The sequence below is a fragment of the Lolium rigidum genome, chromosome 3, assembly GCF_022539505.1.
Source record: "Lolium rigidum isolate FL_2022 chromosome 3, APGP_CSIRO_Lrig_0.1, whole genome shotgun sequence".
Classification (NCBI taxonomy): Eukaryota; Viridiplantae; Streptophyta; class Magnoliopsida; order Poales; family Poaceae; genus Lolium; species Lolium rigidum.
The window spans coordinates 150,952,384-150,961,994 of NC_061510.1; the positions used below are offsets into that span (position 1 = coordinate 150,952,384).

At 42.4% G+C, this 9,611-nt stretch overlaps 1 pseudogene; it reads right to left on the minus strand.

The window, feature by feature from the left end:
* Nucleotides 1–5,542: 5,542 nt before the first annotated feature.
* Nucleotides 5,543–8,016, minus strand: LOC124695673 (annotated as a pseudogene).
* Nucleotides 8,017–9,611: the final 1,595 nt, after the last annotated feature.

Here is a 9,611-nt window from a genome sequence, read left to right on the forward strand (position 1 = left end):
GTCCCATTCAAATGGATTTGGAAATCTCCTAGCCTTCCCAAGCATAAGTTCTTCTTTTGGCACATGATTTTGGAAAGGTTAAATACAAGAGCTCTTATGAACAAGAATAACTTTCATTTACCATCATCAGGTTGTGTTCTTTGTAATGAAAATATTGATGAGACTATGCTCCATCTCTTCTTCTCATGCGATTTTTAGTCAAAATTTATGGAAGAAAGTAGGAGGAGAATTGAATGCCGATTTTGAATTCATAGGCATGCTAATTGAGGCTAAGAATGGATCTTTCAACCCCTTTTCAGGTTGAAATGATTGCATGTTTCATGAGTTTATGAAGCAACAGGAACAAAATCATTTTTGATAATGAGCACAGAGATATTGATCAGTGTTATTCATTCTTCAAGAATTCAGTGCATGATATTAGGCATAGAGCTAAACCTAGTCCAAATGAAGGAATGCAAGACTGGTTAGATCCTTTGTAATTGCCTACTTGTTTTATAAATAAAAACTGTGCACTATGGGCCTTTCCACAGTACAAGTCTGCTATTCCCAGGTTAATTGCTCAACTCCGCTCTGAATTGTCAGTCAAATTAAGATCTTTGTGTTATGTATTATTTTCTAGGCATTGAGGTGTATTCAGCTTCATCTGGTAGTCTTCTCCTGCGCCAATCCAAGTATGCCCTTGTACTTCTTGCGTGTGTTGGTATGCTAAAGTGTGGTCCTGCTACTACCCCTATGGCTGTCATATGAGCGTTTGTGTAGTACTGACGGTGATGTTCTCTCTCCCGAGGAGGCTACTCAGTATCGCAGTCTTGTTGGTGGTCTTCGGTATCTTACAGTTACCAGGCCAGATTTGTCCTTTTGTTATCAACAAGGTCTGTCAGTATCTCCATGGGCCTCGCAATACTCGTATGACTGTTGTTAAGCGCATTCTTCGGTATGTGCGCTTCACTATTAACAGTGTCCTTCTCCTTTGTTCTTCTTCTTCTACCCTGCTATCCAGGGAGGTATGATATATTTTATGGAGGTAGTCTGATCTCCTTAAGTGCTCGTAAGCAGTCTACAATACCCAGGTCGAGTACTGACTCTGAGTATAAGGATCTTGCTAGCAGAGCTTGTTTGGGTTCAATCTATGTTACAGGAGCTTGTTGTTATAGAAGCGCAACCTCTAGTGTTATGGTGTGACAACATCAGAGGGACTTACCTGTCTTTGAACCCGGTTTTCTATGCAAGGACGAAGCATATTGAGGTGGATTTTTACTTTCTTCGGTAGCGTGTTGCTCAGAAACAGTTTTATATTCGGTTCATCTCCTCGAAGGATCAAGTTGCGGATATCTTCACGAAACCACTCCCATTGCCTTTGTATGAGCATCGTAGACGCAATCTCACCTTTTTTTCACCGGCTGAGATTGAGGAGGGTGATAGAATATGCGTCTGTGTCGTACACATATATGTGACTTGTGTTGTGATCTTTATGTATTCTTGTGCATATATAATGAGAAGGGGATGACCGGCCCTTGTGTGTCGCACAACCCTAAACCGTTTTACTCTTAGTTCTATTGTTCATACCCTGATCTACATTGACAAAACACAACACACTATCTCCAATAAAATTTGGGCTACCCCCAACGTCACCATCTCTATCAGCACCCATCACATACTTAGAAGTACTGCCAACCTAAATACCTCCTCCTTGAAGGTGCTCCCCAATGATACCATGGCGCTGGGGAAGTACATCCAGCTCCAAGATGGCAATCACGCAGTCATCACCGAATAGAGGAAAGTCTCCTCCAAGAAAAACATAGTCATACTAGGTTCATAGTGGAGCAGGAGGGATGCTTTGCTTGCTAGGTGGTTTACCATTGGCGAGCGGTGGTTGGTAGAGGGGAGCAGAGACTAGTTTGCAATGGGATTGTTTGAACAAACGTAATTGAACTCAACTGTAGTACTGGAGAAGATGAGGAGGGAGGGCAACTGGGACGGTATATGGCGTTTCAGTTGTAGTGATAGATTTTTTTCATATAAGCAAGCATGTTGTTGGGATTTGATAAGCATGATCTGGACATGTGGCGGTAGTTGTGGCAAGAACAACAACAACAAATTTTGTTCTGACAAATATTCTCATGATGTCCCTCGGCTGAACAAGGTGAGAAATAAATGGGATGACTAGAATTAGTGGGCCTAGCTCCCTAACCATGTAACTCGTGCAGATTATTACGTTGGGAGTTCTGATTTAAATTTAATTCCCAGCTGCTGCCAAAAAATATGGGTCTTGGTCCCATGATCATGATCATGAGATAAACTAGGATTTCTAACTACATATATGTGCATAGCTATGACGAATTCCCATCAAAATAGAGTTTGCACCAGATAAAAACGATTTGCAACATTAGATGGAGCGAACAGATTACGGTTACCTTGTAGATCTTGATTAATTTGACGATAAAGAGTACAGACTGAAATGATGGGATGAGATGGTTGGTGCCTTCTAGCATTCCAAAATTATATCATAGTCCATTCATTATTCTGATCCACATACGAGGCAATAGCATTTGAAATCCTTACAAGTTTGAGATCTTATTTTCTGGACAAGAAAACCAACACGTTACGAACATACATCAAATAAAAATACCCTTCCTCGTAGAGGATTAACTCTTAACTCATCATAGACAGCACCCAAACAATCATGTAAAGCCCGACTCACATTGATAATGGAGATCAAACATTGGACGACCAAATGAAACCACGAGAGAAAATACAGTTAAAACCGAGACCAGGTTGACATGGGCGGAGAACGTGTCACGAACCTTAGATTGAAAACGATGAACAAGGGCAAAATAAAGACTGGACGATGGAAGATGGACTATTGAGTGGATCCAACGCCATCCCGTAGAAGATTTGGGGTGGACATTGGATCTACATGGAGGTGGGAAGACAATCGCCACGACGTCATGGAAGGAGGAGGGGGCTACGGAGAGAGTCGTGACTATTGAAAAGTTAAAAGTGGATTGTTTTGTTAATTGCTCATCTTTAATTAACTATTATTAATTAATAGGTGTATCTGCGAAATGAAAGTTTATGTTCCGCACTCTACAAAAAATATATAGAACCCTACTATATGTACGATGGATTGTTGTCCGACTCTCAAATAACGGTGCATCAATGAAGGTGGTCCGGCAGATTACAATATAATATGTGAACTGTTGTACTCAGGGCAATTCTAAAATAAAAATATTCAGTGGCGGAAGAGAGTGGTGTTTTGCCTCATGGGAGCATTGATTCCTTTGTTTTGAAATGCACCTTAGACACATTTTGAAATATCAAAAAATTTGAAAAACAATCGCACGTACAACGTCACGTGCCACGCGCTAAAAAAGTTGTTTCATAAAGCAAAAAAGTTTAACAAGTTATTTGAACAATGTGTGTAAAAAAAGATATTTGGACAATTAGCTCAAGAGACATCGGAAAAACGAACCTCAAACTTGCCTTAATATTGTAGATTATCACGTCTGATATTAATGCTTGTTGAAGCTGCTCAAAATTAAACATCAAATTTGCCCTATAAATGAAACTCTGTTGGGTGAAACTAAATTTGGGCGACGTGCAACTCTCTAATGAGCACTACTCTTGTTGGGAGCATAGTAGGTAGTAGCTCCTAATTAATTCCCCTCCTTGGCGAAAAAGATGGTCTTGATTAAGCCTTTTTTAGGTGACTGGTGTCCAAATCTTGTTGTGTGTCACTTATTATTAGTCTTAGTTGACATTTGAACCAATTATGTGTAGGGAAATGTTGATGTATCCTAGAATAAACTCGTGGCTACTCCACTTGAGTACTATACTACTACCTCCGTTTCAAGGAATAAGGCGCCCTCGTTTTACGAGCTTTTTGTTTGACCAAGAATTAATTTAAATAGATAAAAATTATTTGTATGAAATTAGTATCATTAAAAAGTGATTTTCAATACGAATCCAACGATACTATATACATATAATATAATCAAGATTTTGTTGCTCAATTTTTATGGTCAAAATTCGTCTTGAAATACGCGTGCACCTTATTCCTTGAAACGGAGGTAGTAACCACTTGTAAGTCAAAGGGTATACACTAGGACCTTAATTAAGTTTCCTTTCTCAGAAAACCCAACCAAAGCACTGACTATTTGTTAAAAAGATGGAGAAACCAGTGACAAGGTAACATGTTCTTGCTTAAAAACGGCAAAAACCGTAAAAAAAACATCATGCAAAGTTACGGACTACTCGTGATAAGGTAACACGTTCTTTCCTAAACACGTCGAAAACCGTTAAAAAAACATCATGCAAAGTTGTGGACTACTCGCCGCTTAGATGAACAGTATGCACACTTGGGTGCAACACACCTGAGATCTATATCCAAACCTCGAAAGCTGGATAAGTGTCCTCCGGGTAGATAAGCCGCCCTCAATTGAAGATCAGTGTTCTGTCGTTCCACTCCTCTATAGAAACCAGCCGATGTGAATTAACTTGGAGGTAACTACAACTATGCAAGGCACTAAGTAGGGGTCGACGATATGTGGTTTTTTATTTCTGAAATCTAGGGGGAGAGGGGGTCCACAGCTTGTTGTACGTATTCCATTGGGAAGTACCATGGCAGGGTAAGATCTTACAAACATACATGTGAAATTACAGGGGAGACAAGGAAGGAGAGGACAAAAAAACAGAAAAGGTTTACAAAGAGGCCGCAAACAACTCCACAAACAAGTCAGACCTACAAGAATGCCACTGAGGAGTGCCACCATGGTACCAAGCTTGTCGGACGTGTATTGGTACGTAGGTATAGATCACCACCTCTAGTCTCAGCAAGCCATCTGAAGGTGGCCACATGGCTACCGCTCTTGCCAAAGAACTCCACTCGCCCTTCAGGGAAAGGAATCCCCACGAAGGAGGAATAACCATTGAAAGAGAACAAGGAGATATGGGACCTTGGATCATGCCATAGCAAGCACTCTCCGCTCTCCTTCTAGGGGGAGGAAGCCCCGAAGGAGGAGTGGGGCATCTAGGATGTGTTCAGTTCCAGAATCCTGATGCATGGGGAACGGAATGGTTCCATTCCAATGTCACGGAATGGTTTCGTACCCGTGTTCGGTTCAAGAAAAGCGAGGAATGGAATGGTTCCGTGCCCATGTTCGGTTCGGGAATAAACGCGGAACGAAATGGCAGGATTTTGGTTCAGCTCACCTCTTTCATCCTTATGGTGAACATACCACCCCCATGAAACAATGTTGTAATAAAAAAATTGGCAGCACTTTATTTGTATTTTGAGCAGTTTGCAATAACAAATATATTCATATAAGCATAACACATATATAGCAGCAAATATAGTACACAATTAGATCCAAACGACCATAATAGACATCGAAACAGTCCAAATTCATACAAGTCTAGTTTAATGTCATAGTAGTGATCCAAAAGCAACTAAATAGAGTTTATTACAGTCCATATTACATATTATGGTCCATGGAATAATAAAGTTCATTGTTTTCCATCAACCCACTTGAAGTGAATATCATCACTTCAAATTATAGAGCACTCCAAAGGTCTTATGCACATACCTACTCAACCAAACCAACTTGCTCTCAAATTTAAGCGTCATGAACGCTTTTGCAGTCTTCAGATTGTCAACAAGATGAGCAGTAGTGAGCAATATGGTCATCATCAAATCCCTTGATTGCAGCCAAAGCATCCCACAAGTTATCAGGTACGGCATCATCAACCCCACCAGATATTTCAATTGCATCAGCCATCATTTTGAACCCATCTTTGAGAGTGGTGACTAGTGGATCATCTTCAATGTGCACAAGCTTAGCCTTATTTTTTGGTGGTGCTTTGGCAGAAGACTCATCTACATTTGGTGAAGTTTGCATCTCACTATCATCTTCAACATCAATAGAGAATGAATCATTCCATGACTTGGCATATTTCCCCGAAGCCGCGGTAGACCCAAAAATTGTTTCCATTGCACGATAGTGCTCAATTGGGTTATTCAAGAAGGGGATATCAGATTTTTGTTCTACAAAAAATGAAGAAGTGAGTAACATATAATAGATGCAAAGAGTGAAAGTTGGTAGCAAAATGTTTAGGGAACAAACTTACATCACAATGGCCTGCATAGTGCTCATCGCTGAGCCAAATAGTGCAAGTATCCTCATCCCACAGGGTCCCACTCAAACTTTTCAATTGGACTAGCCTGCCCCAAATCTTCCTCCACTTCTTAAGATGTTTGGGGCATTGTTCTCCGGTTAGAGATAGCTTGAAAATGTCATTCAAAAACATGGCACATTGGTTGTAATGACAAGTCTTGAAGCCACTTGAAGTTCTTGCACCACTAGCCACAAGGTCAACCAAAAATCCTAGATGCATGGTGGACATGGAGTTGGTCCATGCTGCCACCCCTCCCTTGGAGCTCTTGCTTGCACCGGTCACGGTTGTGTCGGTGGTTTCAACGCTGTCCATACATGTCCAGCCAACAAAACCAAGGGTAAAAAATATTTTGAGCATCACAAACACATGGTACCATTGCAATAAGAGAGTACATTTTGTCCAGCCACAAAAATATTGCCAAAACCTGATTTTGAGCATCACAAACATATGATTTCATTACAATAAAAGAGTACAAATGTAGCACAACTCGATACATGGTCTCGTTACATAGATAGCGGTACAAATACATGAAGAATGTCACACTCAATGACCATACAAGGCTTGCCTATCCGCCCACATTTGGTTAGCCATTTGTTGCCTACCGTTTATCATGTCCCTATGGTCTCTTGCTTGTTGGCTTTGTGTCCGGATTGGTTGTGTGGTCCAAGTCACCTCCGGTATAATGAATTCATCAATTCCTTGAGATAGTGCATAATTATGAAGAACACAACAAGCTACAACAATGTCCACGTGTACCAAGAAAGTGAAGAATGGTGTGGCATCATCAAAAAATTTGAATCTCCTCTTGATTGATCCAAAAGCTCGCTCTACCATCACCCGTAGAGATGAGTGCCTAAGGTTCAATAGCTCCTCTGCATTTTGGACGGGATTGCTGCCCCACTCGTTCAAATGGTATCTCACATTACGAAAAGGTGGCAAAAAACCGCGCTTGGCTCCATATCCGGCATCAACTAGATAGTATTTGCCTAAAAATAAAACACATTATGGTGACAATTGTTTGGACAACATATGGACAATTATATCTAAAGTCATTTTGTTACCTTCCCGTACTTGTAGGCCTCTCTTACGTGCTAATGCATCAGCTAAAACACATGCACCATGTGCTGACCCCTCCCAACCAGCCAACACATATGTGAAGCGAAGATCAAAATTTACTGCTGCCATCACATTTTGAGTGGCATATGTTTTCCTAGCACGAAAAGCATCTTCCATATCTTTTGGAACAGATGCTCTCACATGTGTGCCATCAATTGCTCCAATACAATCCTATATAGTGACAAATGTTAAATATTATGAAGTGTATCCTAAATAGCTAAGAAATAGTTTTAGCTAGTACCTTAAAATATGGGTCAAACCGAGGGTTTCCTGTTATTTTTTCTGGAGTCTCCAATGATGGTGGTGTGATATATTGATTATGTAGTTCACCAATGGCATGGAGGACACGCTTAACATATATGCTGATTGTGGAGAATGATCTATTGCGAACATTATGTCCAACAGTGTGCAAAAACATCGCCACTTGTTGCTCCACGTTCAAATGAACACTATCTTCTAGCAACTTGCAATCCCTCAATATGTCACAAAGTTTAAATAAAGGAGCTCTTTCGAATCTTAACATTTTTCTAAATGTGACATCGCATTGCCAAAATTTACTATTGAGATATTCAATTCGATGCCGATCCCGTTCATGCATTGGCCCATAGCTTATACGTGGTCTTCTCTTCCTTTTATAGCCCGAACTGCTACAACAATTGCAGCGCAAATAACAAAAACAGCGGCTCCCCTAATCATCTTTTTCCATTTATCCATCATCTTGCCCATCTACAATGCATTTATTTTATCATGTATTACCAAAATGCACAATTGTAATGGACATTGACAAATCATATTGCACACATTTAACAATCAAGTTCAACATATTGCACATATTGCACATATTTTACAATCAAGTTGGACATACATAAGCAAATCATAGCAAAAATTCGACCAAATTCCACGGTACATGGACAACGCAGGGGAAAGTACAGGGGCACATACCTGCAGCAAGCGCCTCCCCCTGGACACCGTTCACCGCCGGCTCGCCTACCGTCGCCGCACCCGCCCTGACCGCCGGCACCAGAAAGAGGGAGAGGACGTCGGCGGAGAGGAGAGGGAGAGGGAGAGGAGGTGCGCGCGGGGGAGAGGTGCGGTGGGCCGAGCGCGAGCAGCGCGGCGAGAGCGAGCGGCGGCGTAGAGGGCTGGGAGAGGAGACGCGCGGGGAGAGATAAGGTTGGGTTCGGGTGAGTGTTCTTTTTTTTGTCCGTGCGGTGATAGATACACCGGTTCCTCCCCATTCGACCAAATCGGTCGAACCACCCCGTTCCGCATCTTCAAGGTATACTCGCTCGTGCAGAACCACTTGGTTCCGTTCCTCCTCTTCAACCGAACACAGGGATGGATGCTGGGTGCGGAACCGTCCTGTTCCATTCCACCAAAATCCAGAACCGAACACATCCCTAGTCGGGGTGCCATGGGTCCTTCCAAATATATAAACTTCTTTTAGCTAGAAATATTTGTACTAATAGTGGCTAAATACAAAACATGAAAGGGAACATAGTCGCAAAATACAAAGCATAAAAGAAAAAAAAAACTTTGCACCCCCACTTATTTTGTACTAGATTCGCCAACGAGAGCCAAGAACTTGTTAACCTGGCTTCGGATTAAAGAGAGCTACTGAGTCAACACCAACGGACACCAAGAACTTCACATTGCATGATATTTTCACAATCACAACAAGTCAGTCGACCATGAGAATGTGGTTTTCTCTCTATTTGATGGCATCCACTAGTACTCCCTCTGTCAGATTTAATCGACGCGGAGGAAAGCCTGTCATGCATGTCATCAGGCGTGTGTTTGCATCGATTAAATATGTCCGGAGGTTCTATGATCTAAGGGCATGCGACCGTTTGCATTCGCTCGGTTCGAAAATGCGTCTGGTACTACCTCCAGCGAGGCGACGCATAGTAACCGGGCCGTCCGCGGCGACGCAAACGTGGCCCAAATATGCGACAGGTTTGCATCTCCACGGACGTTGCGGTCGTCCGCCCGGCCCTCGCATGGGCCTGCCTGGCAGGGGCACAGCTGCTTCGTCTTCCGCGGCATTATTTACGGGTGGCGCGCTGCAGCCTTTCCAGGGCCGCGTTAATGGCGCGTCCGGGTGATGCGCGTGGTTGACGTATTGTCTTTTCGTTCGACACGCGTCCGTTGGGAACCCCAAGAGGAAGGTGTGATGCGCACAGCGGCAAGTTTCCTCGAAGAAACCAAGGTTTAATCGGACCAGTAGGAGTCAAGAAGCACGTTGAAGGTTGATGGCGGCGAGATGTAGTGCGGCGCAATACCAGGGATTCCGGCGCCAACGTGGAACCTGCACAACACAA